At 42.9% G+C, this 16,545-nt stretch overlaps 1 protein-coding gene and 1 non-coding gene across 4 annotated transcripts in view; one reads left to right on the top strand and one right to left on the bottom strand.

Annotated features, from left to right (window-relative positions):
* Window positions 1-16,545, bottom strand: part of CAMK1D (calcium/calmodulin dependent protein kinase ID) — a 393,058-nt gene that overhangs the window by 116,955 nt on the left and 259,558 nt on the right. The window lies entirely within an intron of this gene.
* TRNAE-UUC (transfer RNA glutamic acid (anticodon UUC)) lies at window positions 14,388-14,460 on the top strand. The gene has a single exon. It is a non-coding gene; the product is annotated as a tRNA-Glu (tRNA).

Below are 16,545 nucleotides of genomic sequence, written 5' to 3'. Positions count from 1 at the left end.
GAAAACTACTATTCAGGAGCCATGTCAGCAGCTATAAAGAGCTATGGACAGACTGATTTTTTTTTTTTTTAAAAATCTATGCTGTTATGCCAAGAATAAGCATTTCCACATCTACCTCCATAGCTGTGGCTTAATAGCAACAATCTGGCACTGAGGAGCGCCCTTATTTTAAGATAAATACTTGTCAAGTGAAAATTGATGGATGGCTCTATCTGTTTCTGTAAACACATCTATGCAATACTGGAGTTTTCTCAGGGCTTAGGCTCAGAGCTCACAAGCCTGGGGACCAGCCAGAGATGCCAACTTCTATGCCACTTTCACTGCAAAAAAAAGGGTATCTTGCCACCTTTGCCAGAAATCCTGAGATCGCACCTGCCCCCATGCCTTGCTAACTGACCAAATAAACTGAGTAGGATCCCAAATAAGTCCATGTCTAAAATTGGATATCCAATGACTGGTAATACAAAGCAGCAAAGAAATTTGACTAAGACATTCAATTACTTGTAAGCCTTTGTGATGAGTTAGCTACCTTAAAGGATTTACCTTTTAGAGGATTTGTTGTTCAGTTGCTAAGTCGTACGCGACTTTTTGCAACCCCATGCGCTATAGCATGCCAGACTTCCCTGTCCTTCACTATCTCTTGGGATTTGCTCAAACTCATGTCCTTTGATTCAGTGATGTCATCCAACCATCTCATCCTCTGTTGCCCCCTTTTCCTCTTGCCCTCAATCATTCCCCAAATCAGGGTCTTTTCCAATGAGTCAGCTCTTCACATCAGGTGGCCAAAGTATTGGAGCTTCAGCTTCAGCATCAGTCCTTCCAGTGAATATTCAGGACTGATTTCCTTTAGGACTGATTGACTTGTTCTCCTTGCTGTCCAAGGGACTCTCAAGAGTCTTCTCCAGCACCACAGTTTGAAAGCATCAATTCTTCAGCACTTAATCTGTCTGCAATGCAGGAGAAACCTGGGTTGGGAAGACCCTCTGGAAAAGAGAAAGGCTACCCACTCCAGTATTCTGGCCTGGAGAATTCCAGAGTCTATGGGGTTGCAAAGAGTCAGACATGACTAGTGATTTTCACTTCACTTTAACCTTCTTTATGGTCCAACTCTCACATCTGTACATGTCTACTGAAAAACCATAGCTTTGCTATGTGGATCTTTGTCAGCAAAGTGATGTCTCTGCTTTTTAATATGCTGTCTAGGTCTGTCATAGCTTTTTTCCAAGTAGCAAATGTCTTCTAATTTCATGGCTGCAGTCACTGTCTGAAGTGATATTGGAGCCCAAGAAAATAAAATCTGTCACTGTTTCCATTTTTTCCCCATCTATTTGTCATGAAGTGATGGGACTGGATGCCATGATCCTAGTTTTTTAAAGCTAATGTTGAGTTTTAAACCAGCTTTTTCAATCTCCTCTTTCACCCTCATCAAGAGGCTCTTTAGTTCCTCTTCACTTTCTGCCATTAGAGTGGCATCACCTGTATATCTGAGGATACACATGCTCTAATTCGAGAAGACAGAATGTCATTGCACGGCTGCTGCTGCTAAGTTGCTTCAGTCGTGTCCGACTCTGTGTGACCCCAGAGACAGGGGCCCACTGTCTCTGGGATTCTCCAGGCAAGAACACTGGAGTGGGTTGCCATTTCCTTCTCCGATGCATGAAAGTGAAAAGCGAAAGTGAAGTCGCTCAGTCGTGCCCGACTCAGCGACCCCATGGACTGCAGCCTAACAGGTTCCTCTGTCCATGGGATTTTCCAGGCAAGAGTACTGGAGTGGGGTGCCATTGCCTTCTCTGGTCATTGCACTAATTTATTTCTATTTTCCTTTCTTTCAGATGATAAAAAGGACAGTGAGGCAATCATGCTCTTAAAAAAAAAACAACAAAACTCTTCATGGAGGTGCCCTAAGTGGTCTCTATGTAAGCATGACAAGCTTAAAACAAAAACAAATTCCCAAAAGTGTAAATATGACACAACACCGCAAGTCAACTAAATTTCAACACTTAAAAAAAATGTAAATATGGTCAACTGTGCTTATAACAAGAAATTCTGGGCATCTAGTCTACCTTCTTGTATTTCTTTCCTATTGGCTTCCTGTCAAAAGTAACTTTTCCTTCAAAATGTACCAACTGCTGAATATGCCTAAAGTCTGCCAGTGACTAAAAATTAAATTAAACAAAGTGGCAAAACTCAAAAGAGAAATATTTTCAAGCTGATCGAATCATAAATTCTTCTAAGGCCCTCCTAACATGCTGGGTAAACAGACAGTTTCACGGATGCTGCTACAGGGAGGAAACAGGATAACTCAATCCTGCAGGGGCTGAAGACAACGCTTGCCATTTCTGAGTGAGCAGACTCTCAACTTTGGGCTCCAAGCCTCCATTTAGATACTTTTATCCCCATGAGATTTAAGAACAGTCATTTCTTTATAGGCCTCATATTTTCACTCTCGTTCCACTGACTCTTAATTGCATTGCGAAGTCCTCTTTTCAGTTTGTCTCTGCGTCCACCAATGGCCCACGGGTGGGGGGAGAGCTGAGTCCCCATCTCCCTTTACTAAGAAAAAACAAACCAAAAAAGAAGAAAAAAACAAAAAGCAAAAACCCTCCAACAATGGCCTTAGCACTCTCCTCACATTTTCTCAGCCAAGAACTTTTTTAGCCACAATGTATTCCATCTTTACAATCCCTCCATGTCTTTTCTTGAAAAAAACTTTCCATTTATATCACTGTGGAGGCTTTCCCTAGGTCTCCACAATCAGGTTCTTACCCGCCCCTAGACAGTGACTCATCCAGGAGCAAAGTCTGATGTGGGAGGCTGGGTTGGGCGGCAACCTCATCCAAGACAGCCACCCACCACCCCCCAGCACAGCTCAAGCCCTGGAGAGTCAGGGCCCCTCTCTTGGCCTTTCTGCCAACTGGGATGCTGCAGAGAAGCCCTAGCTCCTGCCCACTTCCCCTAGCCCAGCTTCACACCTAAGGTCAGCCATGCTTCCAGAAGCCACCCCAGCAGGTCTCAAGGACCCTCTGGGCCTCAGGCCTCTCAGTTCGGGCTTTCAAATCCCTTAAGGACATGCAGACCTGGATTTGGATCCCAGTTCAGTTCAAATCCTGTGGCTCAGCTGGGAAAGAATCTACCTGCAATGCAGGAGAGCAGGGTTCGATCCCTGGGATGGGAAGATCCCCTAGAGAAGGGAAAGGCTACCCACTCCAGTATTCTGGCCTAGAGAATTCCATGGACGGTATAGTCCACAGGGTCACAAAGAGTCAGACGTGACTGAGTGACTTTCACTTTCACTTCAGTTCAAATCTGTGAAGTACCCATGAGTTAAGCATCACCCACAGGACCCTCTAGTCAAACGCCTCCATCAAGTAAATTTCAGGCTTCCCTAATAGCTCAGCTGGTAAAGAATCCACCTGCAATGCAGGAGACCCCGATTTGAGTCCTGGGTTGGGAAGTTCCCCTGGAGAAGGATTGGGCTACTCACTCCAGTATTCTTGGACTTCCCTCGTGGCCCAGATGGTAAAGAATCCATCTGCGATGCAGGAGGATAAAGAATCCACCTTTCATGATCATGCCTGCAGTCAGTGAATTTCACCTGGGTCCCCAGAGCACCCCTAGTCTCTGCTGCCTCCATGCCTGCCTGACCTTACCTGTTTTCTTATTCTGCCTCATACACTGGAGACCATCAGCATTTGCTCGCTTGAGGGCCCAGGGGTTCAGTTCTACCCTGGGAGCTCCATGTAATTCTGTTATTTCCTTGCATTCTCACAATATTTGAGCAGGGCCAGGCACCCGCTCATGCACTCTACAGAGTGACAACCTCTGCCCAGAAACCCCATAACTTGCTCAAGGGGCCTGAGCTAGTAAAAAGTACAGATCTTTTTTTTTTTAACTCCTAAAGTTCCATATTATTTTCATACTATCTAGTGTTTCTGATGATCACTTCAGATTTGCAAATAAGTTTCAAAATTAATTACCCCCAGGTTTTCTAATCATGCTCATAAATGGTAAGAAAGGTAAAGTCACAGAGTAGCCAGGGAAGCCGCCCACAGGCTTCAGTTTGGTAGACACTGGGTGGTCGGGGTGAAGCTGCGGACAGGCCTGAGCAGTTCTGGTCTTTGAAGATTTTTTTGAGTGTAATATTTTGAACTGATTTCAGAACACAAGTTGTCACCATCTGCCTGTGGGTGTTTAATTTGCTTGATGACTTAAAAGCAGTGGGGGCAGAGAGGAATTCAGTCTAAGAATTTTATAGGATCTGGGAGCCTTGAACCAATGACTTCTCCCCAGGGAGTTCAACAGCCTTCCCCACAATCAGCATCTCAGCTGGACGTCAAGACCCAACTCACTTTAATTTTACAACGCTGGGTTTTGAAGAAATGTGCATCTGTGTGTAGAATGTAGCTATCTGTTTCACATATTTCCAAAAATCAAATATTTGTGCCTAGGCGGTTTAATACTATATGAGAAACTCTCAGGAATGGAGAGAGATGGGGGAAATTGACTTTGAACTTTGTGGAGTGTTGATGCCAGCTCAGCTTCTTACCAGGTGACCTGAGGATTTCAAGATCCCAACATATAAGCATGATCATTTAAAATAAACTCCAGTACATCAAACAAGACATCCATGTTCAATACCCAATAAAATCCCAGATTAGTCAAATCAGAAGTATACCTACAATATTACAAAAATAAGAAGCAGTGAATGGTCCCGCCACCTGCTATTCTGATTACAGTGTCTTGGGAGTTAATATATGTAAAATGAGGGACGAAATCGGTGCCACGGAAGAATAGAGAGACGCACAAATTCTTTGAAATAACAGGAAAAGGAAAAGATCCCCAACTCTCTTGCTGAGGTCATCTGAGGACTTTAGAGAAACATGGAACAAAAGTGTATTATAGCAGGGGTCCCCAACTTTTGGGATCTAATGCTTGATGATCTGAGGTGGAGTTGATGTTGTTTATTTCTATGTAATCATAGAAATAAAGTACACAATAAGTGTAACGAACTTGAATCATCCAGAAACCACCCTTCCTCCCCAAGTCTGTGGAAAATAGTCTTCTACGAAACTGGTCTCTGGTGCCAAAAAAGATTGGGGACCACTGTATTACAGACTTTCCCACAAAACCAATTGCATTTATGCTACCTTAGCCATACTTTATTATTCTAAGTTGACATCTAACTGGGTTCAGGAACCAGGCAGGAGAGAAGTAAATATACACAGTATCTCGGTCATCCTTCCTATGCTTTTCTGACGTGCAGATTGAGTTAAGCTGTTCTGTTCTGCACCTCACCTTCCTACCACCACCACCTCCCAAAGTCCATATTAACAACAGTAACAGAGCACGTAAACACACACCCCTGGGACTTGGGAAGAACCTCCCAGTTCACAGAGGGGGAGCGCTGCCAGCCTGCATCCCAGGTGGCAGCATTCAGACCGCACAGACGCGTAACTCTTGGGGCAGGGGGTGTTATTAAGACCGCAGGTAAAAGGACTTGATTTGCACTGCACTGAAATCCTTCTGTTGTACAAACCTGCTTTGAATGTGAGAGGGAACAAGCCCAGCTAGCTGCAATGCGTGCCCAGCCACCACAATCACCGTGTCGTTTTCTGTTGTTCAGCTGCCAAGTCGTGTCTGACTCTTTGTGACTCCATGAACTGCAGCATGCCAGGCTTCCCTGTCCTTCACTGTCTCTTGAAGTAACCATGTAATATGAAATATATATACTGTATCTTCTTAAAACAATCGTGTGTGTATATACATATACATATATACACAACATAATATTACTCAGCCATAAAAAAGAGTGAAATATTGCCAAGTCAGGCAGAGAAAGACAGATATTATATAACATCACTTATATGTGGAATCTAAAAAATAATACAAATGACTATATACAAAACAGAAACAGACTTACAGATACAGCAAACAATCTTACGGTTACCAAAGAGGGAAGGGAAGGGATAAATCAGGAGGATGGAATGAACAGATCCAAACTACTATACATAAAGTACATAAGTAATGAGGACTTACTCTATAGCACAGGGAACTATATTCATTCAGTACCTTGTAATAACCTATAATGTCAAGTAATCTGCAAAGATATATATATATATATATATATATATATATATATACACACACACATATAACTGAATCAACTTGCTGTACACCTGAAACTAACACAATTGTATATCAATTATATTTCAGTTTTTTAAAAAAGATGCCAGATTGGATTTGTAAGGAAAAAAACTCATCATCAGTATTACACAAATCCCATTCTACCCTAGCCAGAACAACTAAACCAACAAAAAACTACCCCAAATCTCTCCCAATATAATCAAAACGAAACACATTATTATGATTCTGTTTTCTTATACACTTAAACACAGTGAAATCTTAATTAACCAGACCTCCCCTAACTGGCACTCTGAATAACTAGAATTTTTGTTCTGAATTCAATCTTTAAGAGAAAGAAGCAATGGATACTCAAAGCATATCAAGTGCTGATTACAGAAACATACACTGCGTTCTGGAGTCAGAGTGTCCCCCCACCCACCTCTCTAAAAACTCCTATCTTTCTGCAGCTGGAGGAGTTTTCTTTGCCTGTTAAATTTTGATTCCAAAATTTTGTGGTGGGTGTCATCTTCCCAAACCATGCATTCAGTCCTTCCTTCTTTAACATCCCAGATAACTTTACACACACGTCTCTCTATTCTATCACTTGTCATCCTGAATGGCTGTTGTGTATCTACACATCTGTTTCTGTCTCTGGACCAAGGGACAAGGCCATTATCTTAGGGTTCCCACAGCATAGCGCACAGTAGGTGCTCAAAAGAAAAGCTTGCATTCGAGAATAAATAAGGAGAAGCTGCTATAGAGCACAAGGAGCTCAGCTTGTTCTGTGCTCTGTGATGGCCTAGAGGGGTGGGATGAGGGGTGGGGGGCGGGAGGCTCAAATGGAAGGGGATTTATGTATACTTACACTGATTCATGCTGACAACAGAAACTAACACAACATTGTAAGGCAATCATAATTAAAAATAAATAAGGAAATGCATGAAAAAACCGCTCTTTCTCATCTTCTATCTCCATATCCATAGAGATGGAAAAGACCCTGCCACTGGGAAAGACTGAAGACAAAAGGAGAAGAGGGCAGCAGAGAATGAGATAGTTGGATAGCATCACTACTGACTCAATGGATGTGAATCTGAGCAAACTCCAGGAGATAGTGGAGGACAAAGGAGCCTGGTGTGCTGCAGTCCATGGGGTTGCAAAGAGTCAGACACAACTTAGCGACTGAACAATAAATATCCATATCCACATTGCTGCACTGTGGTTCTTTGTTTCAAAAAGATGATGATGTAATTTCCTAAACTGATAAAGATGCAAGGCCTTTAGCATAACTAAGTGCTAAATACGGATGCTGAAGTATTACAAGGCATCTCATAGAGATGTTCGAATAGTGACAAAATCATGAAATCGGGAGTTTCTAGTTAACACTGTGCATGCGTGCTCAGTGGCTTCAGTCATGTCCAACTTTTTGCAACTCCATGGACTGTAGCCTGCCAGGCTCCTCTGTCCACGGGATTCTCCAGGCAAGAATACTCGAGTGGGTTTCCATGCCCTCCTCCAAGGGATCTTCCCGACCCAGGGATCAAACCCATGTCTCTTATGTCTCCTGCACTGGCAGACGGGTTCTTTACCACTAGCGCCTCACTACTTTTAGCTAAGCTGACTGTTCAATTAATGAAAGGATTCTTAGCCTGGAGGCACTCCAGCTAAAGAGAAATTGCTATTCTTACAGCAGCACAGAGCATATATCCTGTTTGGATGAGAAGAAAAGAAAGTATGTCTCAACTCCTGGCATGAGAAATGAACAACTGAATTCTGGCCTAAGTCCTTGTTATAATCAATGACCTTCATTCCTGGTTTCATTTACCATGAACAGAAGTAGTTATCAAACAGAAATAGTCAACCACAGTCACAACCAAAGACCAGACTGATTTTCCTAAAACAGCCTGTGTTATAAACACACTCATGTTCATGTAAGTGAAACAAAAGCTGAATAAAACAATATTTTCTTATTCTTACCTACAAATGCGTGTGTGTGCTCAGTTGCTTCAGTTGTGTTCAATTCTTTGTGACCCCGTGGACTGTAGCCCACCAGGCTCCTCTGTCCACGGGATTCTCCAGGCAAGAATACTGGAGTGGGTTGCCATGCCCTCCTCCAGGGGATCTTCCCGACCCAGGGATCAAACCTGCGTCTCCTACATTGCAGGTGGATTCTTTACCTCTGAACGACTGGAAAAGCCCCTTACCTACATATGGTAACTAACATTTCCTATTCTTTTCTCTTTTTGTAAAGCCAGTTCAAGATCAGATGGTGGGTCAAGACCTCAGTATGAAGAAATCTACCCTGTAGTCAAAACACGACCAATTAAGTAGCACACAAGTCAGCTCCCTGAGTCATCCCTGATCCCTACTGATCACAAATGATGGTATAGAGACAGCACACCAGTCCCTCTAATTTTTTTTTTTTTTACCAAGTCTTATTTCACACTTCTAGAACCAGTATTACTACCAATGCCACCACTGCAAGGGAATAATTAGAACAAGAAGAAAACTAAGTGATGTTTAACTCATAAATATACACTAAAAGTAGACCTTCCATGGGAGATGTATAAAATGAATGCCACCAAACATTTAAAGGCATTATACATACACGCAATGCTCATCATCTGACAATCTTCATGTCCCACTCCACCCCCTGCCCACAAAGTTTTACAAAACCCACTGTAATCTCAGTCGTCATTTTATTGATTGTCAATCATCCAGAAAAGTACTTCATTTGAGCTTCTACTCCTGATGACTCATTCTTGGGAAAACATCTCTTCTTTTTGAGTTATCATCTTAGGTAGGGAAAACAAGATATTTGAAAAATGTAGCATGTTGTATAAAGCCAGTTATAATCCAATAAACTGAATTTGAGATCAGATGGTGGGTCAGGAGCTAACTATGAAGAAATCGACCCTGTAGCCAAAAAATCATTGATTAAACAGCATACAAGTCAGCTTCCTAAGCTATCCCTGATGCCTATTGTTCACAAACGATGGGAGGTCTGGCTATACAGACAAGGGTCTCAAATCAAAATTGCAAGAGCAGGGCCCGAGGACCCACATTTTTCATTTATCCCCAGCCATTTTAACTCGGTGTTTCATACAAAACTAAGATAAAACTATAACAGGTAAAATGAACTCATGTTTCTATTCCAACAGTGGGAGGGTACTGATAACTATAATTAGCTATGTCGACAGGATTTACTGATAACAGCAAGGGACTTTACATAAACAATGTTCTGGTTTTTAAAACTTGATCTAACAAGGCTGCCTCTTAAAATTACCTTTTAAAAAGGTTTAAAAGGAGGATGAATAGCACAGCTGTGGGCATATCTGCAGTGAGCTCATTCACATCACTAACTGGAGGGGCCACTGAACCCTTCAGCCCACACACACACTCACACACACACACACACACACACACACACACACACACTTCAAGACAGTCAGAAAATAAATAACTCAGAGGACAACACTGGTCTATTTTTGGCTCTCCAAGAAGAATGAATTGAGTGTCAAACCTTGGATGATTCGTCTATGGTATCCATTGTTGTTGTCCAGTCGCTCAGTCGTGTTTGACCTCTTCGCGACCCCACGGACTGGACTGTAGCACAGCAGGCTTCCCTGTCCTTCACCATCTCCTGCAGTTTGCGCAAACTCATGTCCATTGAGTCAGTGGACTGACTAACCACCTCATTTTCTGCTGCCCTGTTCTCCTGCCCTCAATCTTTCATAGCATTAGGGTCTTTTCCAATGAATTGCATCAGGAGTCCAAAGTACTGGAGCTTCAGCTTCAGCATCAGTCCTTCCAATGAATATTCAGGGTTGATTTCCCTTAGTATTGACTGGTTTGGAATACATGTAATCTATACCTTTGAATAAATATGAGAGTTTACTTTTTGACAGTATTTCACTTGTTTTACTAAGCTTAGTCATCTTAAAAAAAAATATCTGGGTGATGGATGAAAGACTGCTGTTTGATAAGGCAGTTAAGGGTGTGCCATTTCCAGGTGGGCACTACAAAGGCACCTTTCCTTAGGGGTACTTGAGTCACTAGGAGACAAGACCACTGCAGGACTGACTCCCACAACCCATGGGCCTGGCAGCTTCCACACAGGCTGTCCTGAGCCCTGCCAGTGGGACCCTTGAAGCCCTCTGCCATTCTGCACATGAAACAGTAACTCCAGCAATGAGAATCTTTGCCTACTTGGGAGTGACAGCTGAAGGGGAACCGCAGAGCTCCAGCCAGGTTCCCAACTGGATGTCATACACATAAGCCTTTAAGATCTGGGACTGATCTGCTCCATCAGGAAAGAACTCCAGATTTCTTTTCCAGGAGCAGGTGACTATTACAACTTGTGTCTGGAGAAAAAGAAAAGAGCCTGAATTTATACCAGGCTCCTCCAGAGAATACTAGCAAATTACCTGGGGTTTGTGGGAAGATGGATATTTAAGAAACACTTCCAGATGTTTATCACAGGGGTGTCACTTTAAGAAACCACACTACCTTAAACATACTGACCTGACCCGGAAGAGGCAATCTAGCTCCGGACCAGATTTATTGGAAGAGTCTGAAGTCTGTTTAGGTGTGGACTTAAAACCACGGAAATGATGACGATTAACTGCAATTAACTGAGTAATTAAACTCTCTGTAATCTTTGCAGGTGTTCATATTGTTCTGTTTTGTCTTTACAAATCGCTTTAGATTATAATTCCAAGGAATAAGCCACTGGAAGAGAAGATTGTTCATTAGACACTAAAGAATAAGGTGTAGGAAATACAAAAATGAAAATGTCACCATTTAAACATGGTGACAAGTTTTCAAGCATACCCAAGGAGTGATACTGAATTCAGTATGCTGCTGCTGCTGCTGCTAAGCCACATCAGTCGTGTCTGACTCTGTGTGACCCCATAGATGGCAGCCCAATAGGCTCCTCTGTCCCTGGGATTCTCCAGGCAAGAATACTGGAGTGGGTTGCCATTTCCTTCTCCAATTGAATTCAATATGATTTACAGTAAAAAACAAAAACCAGCTACCTTGAAAAGTGAAAGTTGATCAGTTGTGTCTGACCCTTTAAGACCCCATGGACTGTAGTCCATCAAGTTCCTCTGTCCATGGAATTCTCCAGGCAAGCATACTGGAGAGGGTTGCCATTCCCTTCTGCAGAGGATCTTCCCCACCCAGGGACTGAACCTGGGTCTCCTGCATTGCAGGCAGATTCTTTACCTTCTGAGTTACCTTGCTGCTGCTGCTGCTGCTGCTGCTAGGTTGCTTCAGTCGTGAGTTACCTTAGGGGTATGCAAAATATAGCCCAAACAAGGTTCTGGAATAATACAAGGATTTGCTCAAAATTTAGAGGCAACAATGGAATCAGATTTGGCTTAAACATCCTGAAATCTCTCAAAAGCTTCTACCTGTTATACTTCCAAGAACCAGAAGCAGAGTGAGAATGTAGAATTTTCCAGGGACAAGAAAGTGATCCTCTTTTAACAAAGGCTCACTCTTTTGTTACCAAATGTGAAGCAACAGAGATTAAGAATAGGAATGTGGGTTCAAGTTCAGCAGTGTTGCTAAATGTTTTGAGAATGCAACGACGTTTCTTAAAATCAAGGACAAATGAAAGACCCTTGGCCCAGGGGTACTTCCTGCATCTCCACTGACATTACTGACCTTACCAGCCTTCTGGCTTTGGTTGGGATTTTGGCCACTATTTGGAGGAAAACACCCGACTTGTGTTTCACCCGTTTGTAGAGAAAGGTAAAGAAAATTAAAATACAAATCCAGTCGGACCTCATCAGTCGTGGATTTCCTATTTGCGAATTCACCTACTTGCTAAAATGGCTTTGGGACCCCAAAATCAATACTGGCGGCATTCTGTGGCCATTTGAGGACATGAGTAAAAGGGAGAAAGAATATTTAAGTCCCAACGTGCATGCTTCCAGCTGAGGTGGAACAGAGCAGTGTTCTCACTCTAGAAACCAGTATCCTCTTGCTATCGATTTATTGCCATGGTTTTCGCATTTTTGTTGCTGATTTTGCTGTTGAAAATGGCCCCAAGCACAGTGCCAAAATGCTGTCTAGTGTTTCTGAGCTCAAGAAGGCTGGGATGTGCCTTATAAAGAGAATATATGTGTTAGATAACTTTTGTCCAAGTATGAGCTATAGGGCTGTTGGCTGTGAGCTCAGTGTTAATGAACCGACACTAACTTATTAAATGAGGTCTCTTTAAACAGAAACACACAGAAACCAAGGTTATGTACTGACAGGTGGATGAAAATGTGACCGGAGAATCACAGGCACCTAAGCCTCTTTTCCCCTAAGAACAAGAGCTCAGGATTTGCTAATTAAGTGTTCGTGGTGACTTCTTACGCCTAAAAATCCCAGTGAATATAGCTTTCAGGAGCATGTGTTGTTTCAGCAGTTGAGGCACATTAGAAAACTGGACCAGATCTGACAATAGAGTTCTACTTACAAAGTTACCCCCATGAGAAAACGAGCGTCACTCTTTCAGTAAAGAGCAGCCATTCCAAGGCCATCCAAGCTTTCCTATCAAACCAGCAACTCTCGGCAAATACACTGAACGGCCTTTGTAAGACTTAGCGGTTTTGGAAACGACCAGAGCCATTTCCTGCAGATCATCTGCAAAGCTACTGACCTTTTACACCACGTGGCTGCCTGCATCCCAAACCCTGAGTGATGCCAGCCAAAACCCAGACTACAGCCAGAAGCTCAGTAACATCGATGCAAATGCAGAAAGTGTGCCTGGGTGGAGGGGTCTTTCCCTTGTCTTTGATTTTTAAAAGCATTATTGCCTTCTCAAAAAATTAAGCAACACTGCTGAAACTTAGCCCAGATTCCTATTATTAATCTTTGCTGGTTTTTCTACAGTAATAAACTAGCAAGCCAGGAGGTTAAAAGTAGAGAATGATTTCCTGGTCCCCAGAGAATCCCCAATTCCAGTTCCAGCTCTAGGATATATGAAAAGGTAAAAACATTTCAAGACATTTTAGGACTATTTAACCCAAACCTGATTCCATCATTGGTATTGGGCATTGGTATATTATTTCTACCTCCTGCTTTAGGCTATACTTTATCCTCACCCTAAAGTAGCCTGTTTTTACTGTAAATTATGTTGAATTCAGCATCCTTTTTTTTCTTTTCTTTCTAAATTCAGTGAAAAGCAACGTTGGTACGATCACAAACAAGCTGCTTAGCTGAGAACTTGAATCCATTCTGAAAAAAATCCAGGCAGATAAGTGTCCTAGAATATTAACTGACACTGCCAAGATGGAGCCACGTCTAACCCCAAACTGTGTGTATTTATACAAAACTGTCAGAGCTTCATGAGCTATTTTCTTCGAAAGTCCCATTTTCCCATAAAAGCAAGAATTCAAAGTTTATGACTAGAACTACTTGTTCTACTGAGTAGAAAATTCTTCTGTTTCCAAATATAATGAAGAACATCAAGAATTACAAGTAGAATTGAGTCAGTCGATGACAGCTTGTAGAGAACGACATTTTCATCTATTACGACAATTACTGATGAACGTGAAGATGAATATGTAACCTAAGTAGATGGATATTTCTTCAGGCATTCAGACTCCTGAGATAATTTTAAAGCAGCAATTTTCAAGCTTTTTCAACCTGAGGACAATTACTGAAAAAATCTGGGAAATATTCAAACTCCATGTCTCTTTTATAAGTTAGGAATTGGCAGGATTTCCAAAGAGATGAAATATCCCTTTATTTTTTAACTGATATGTCGTTACACGTATTATATCACAGAACTGTTAAATTTCAGAGCCGGGTGGGAATACAGTGCTTCAATTGGGGGTTATTAAAATGTGGCTGTAACTAACAAGAAGGGCATCTATCAAGGGGTCTGTAAGCCCTTCTCTATGTCCAGACAACTACAGGGCACTTCATGGTAACTAAAGCATGGACCCTACTGTGTGGCATAAAATATCACCTTTTACTTACAGTAATTACCAATGCCATTGTCATAATGCCCTGGCCTCAGGACCATGGAGGAGAGAGGAGAGAGCTGGGAACGGGCAGGGATGAAGCTAAAGGCAGGCCCCAAGGATGGGGTAGTCAGAACAGTGGCTCCCAAAAGTTGTCCTTGTCCCCACAGCCCATGAGCCTGACAGGTTATTGGCAAAAGAGACTTGGCAGATGTGGAGAAATAAAGGATCTGGAGATGGGAAGGTGAGCCTGGAATGTGCAGTGTAATCACAAGCCTCCTTTAAAGAGCCAGGGGGAATTCCTTGGTGGTTCAGTGGTTAGGACTCAGCGCTTTCACTGCTGAGAGCCTGGGTTCAATCCCTGGTCAAGGAACTAAGATCCTAAAAGCCACTCAATGCAGCAAAAACAGAAAAGAACACATATTAAAATTATTCAGTAAAGACATTGCTTGTGGAAGAGCAGTGATTTGGGGTGGATCACCGCTGGGCCTGGCAACTTAATCTTTGCCTGCATGGTGTGTTACCTGCTCTGTCATGCCCAACTCTTTGCAACCCCATGCACTGCACCCTGCCAGGCTGCTCTGTCCATGGAATTCTTCAGGCAAGAATACTGGAGTGGGTTGCCAATCCCTTTTGCAGGGCATCTTTCCAATCCAGGGATCAAACTGAGGCTCTTGCATTACAGGCAGATCCTTCACCACCTGAGCTGCCAAGGAAGCCCTGCCTGCATGGTGGGTAAGTACGAAGTTAGTAAATGCTCTGTAGCTCTCGACAGGTGATGCATTATCTTTAATTTGACCAGGTGATTAAACCTGCTTTCATTAAAACATATGACTCTCTGGTTCCCTTGGAAGAAAAAAAAGAGAAAACCTATTAAAAAAAATAATAAAGTTTCTCTTGATTAAAAAAAAAAGCCAGAGAAGGAGCTCTCATGGAAGAGGAAGATGGCATACTGATAGCTTTGAAGGTGGAGGAAGAGGCTGGGGACCAAGGAGGGCAGGTGGCCTCGGGGAACTGCAAAAGGCAGGCAAACATTCTCCCCTAAAGCCTCCAGGATGGAGGCTTAGAGTATGCCTTGATTATGTAGCCTAGTGACCCCCACTTTGGACTTGTCACCTCCAGAATACTACATTTGCATTGTTTTAAGCCACCGGTTTTATGGTAATTTGTTACAGCAGCAACAAGAAACTAACACAGAAGACAACATCTAACTGTCGGCATGTAAGAAGAGACTGAGGCAGTGAGATGGGGCAGGATCCAGGCTGTCATCGGTACTTCAGGGTAAGTCAGGGACTTCAGTCGTTGGAAATAGAATCATAGTGATTGGGGCAGGGTCTTGGCTGAGTCTCTAGGAAGTGAGGTTTGGCAAAGGCTAGGTAAGTTTGGGCCAGGACCCTAGTCCCAACAGGGACCCCACCATATAGATGGAAACCATGGTGGCTGCTCTGCCTCAGTGCCCAGGCATTCAAGAGGGCGGTGAGAAGACAAGCAGACAGTGAGTTCCTGTCCTGCCTTCTGCTGGAACTTCCGGGGAAAAAGGAGAGTTCCTTCCACAAGTTGAAAACATGAGTCTAGGGCTGTCCGCTGGAAAAATTGCCTAAAAAATAAAGGATCCAAGAGGACACAACTAGATGATGAAAACAGATTCGGACAGAAATCCAATTGCGTCAAGAAGCAAGTTTGACCCCTGATGACTTTTAGTTTGGAAGCGATACTTTGTGCTTAATCCAGTGTTAACAGGGTTGCTAAGTGAATGAGTCCTGAATAACACACAGTCATTAAGAAAATTCTCTCTCTTCACATAGGAAACATTAGCTCTCTGGCATTTCGCTTGTTTAGTCACTAAGTCGTGTCTGACTTCTTTGCAACCCCACGGACTAAAGCCTGCCAGGCTCCTGCCAGGTGAAAACACTGGAGTGGGTTGCCATTTCCTTCTCCAAGGGGTCTTCCTGACCCAGGGATTCAAATCCACATCTGCCTTGGCAGGTAGATTCTTTATCACTGAGTCACCAGGGAAGCCCATTTTAATGAGGGCAAATAAATTTGTGGGGAGGCAGATGGAGAAGAGAATAAAGGCTGGAATGCATGAGTCATGTCTTTTGTTTAGCCAGCCCAACATTCTAACAACTCTTTTAAATACTTAAAAAGTTAACATAGGAACTGTATAACTATAGTCATACATATAAAATAAAACAAGTCACCTGTTATTACAGTAGTTCCAGGAGAGAATGGATGAGGCACAGTAAGCAGGTTTAGCACTGGCTAGTTTGAAGAGTTTCCGTGATGAATGATTTAGTTTGAGCAATAGCTAGGGTGTAGGGGTTGCCTCAAATTGTCTGGCCCTGAAGGATTAGAGGAGTGTTGTTCCTGAAAGTAAGAGCCCCACAGAGGAGGAGGTTAGGGTGTGGGCTCTGGGTCGGCTAGTCATACAGAAGGCATGATCATAGGTGAGTCATGG

The sequence above is a fragment of the Ovis canadensis genome, chromosome 13 (assembly GCF_042477335.2).
Source record: "Ovis canadensis isolate MfBH-ARS-UI-01 breed Bighorn chromosome 13, ARS-UI_OviCan_v2, whole genome shotgun sequence".
In the NCBI taxonomy this organism is placed as follows: Eukaryota; Metazoa; Chordata; class Mammalia; order Artiodactyla; family Bovidae; genus Ovis; species Ovis canadensis.
The sequence above is the reverse complement of the archived record's forward strand: the minus strand, read 5'-3'. Positions and strand labels throughout refer to the sequence as shown.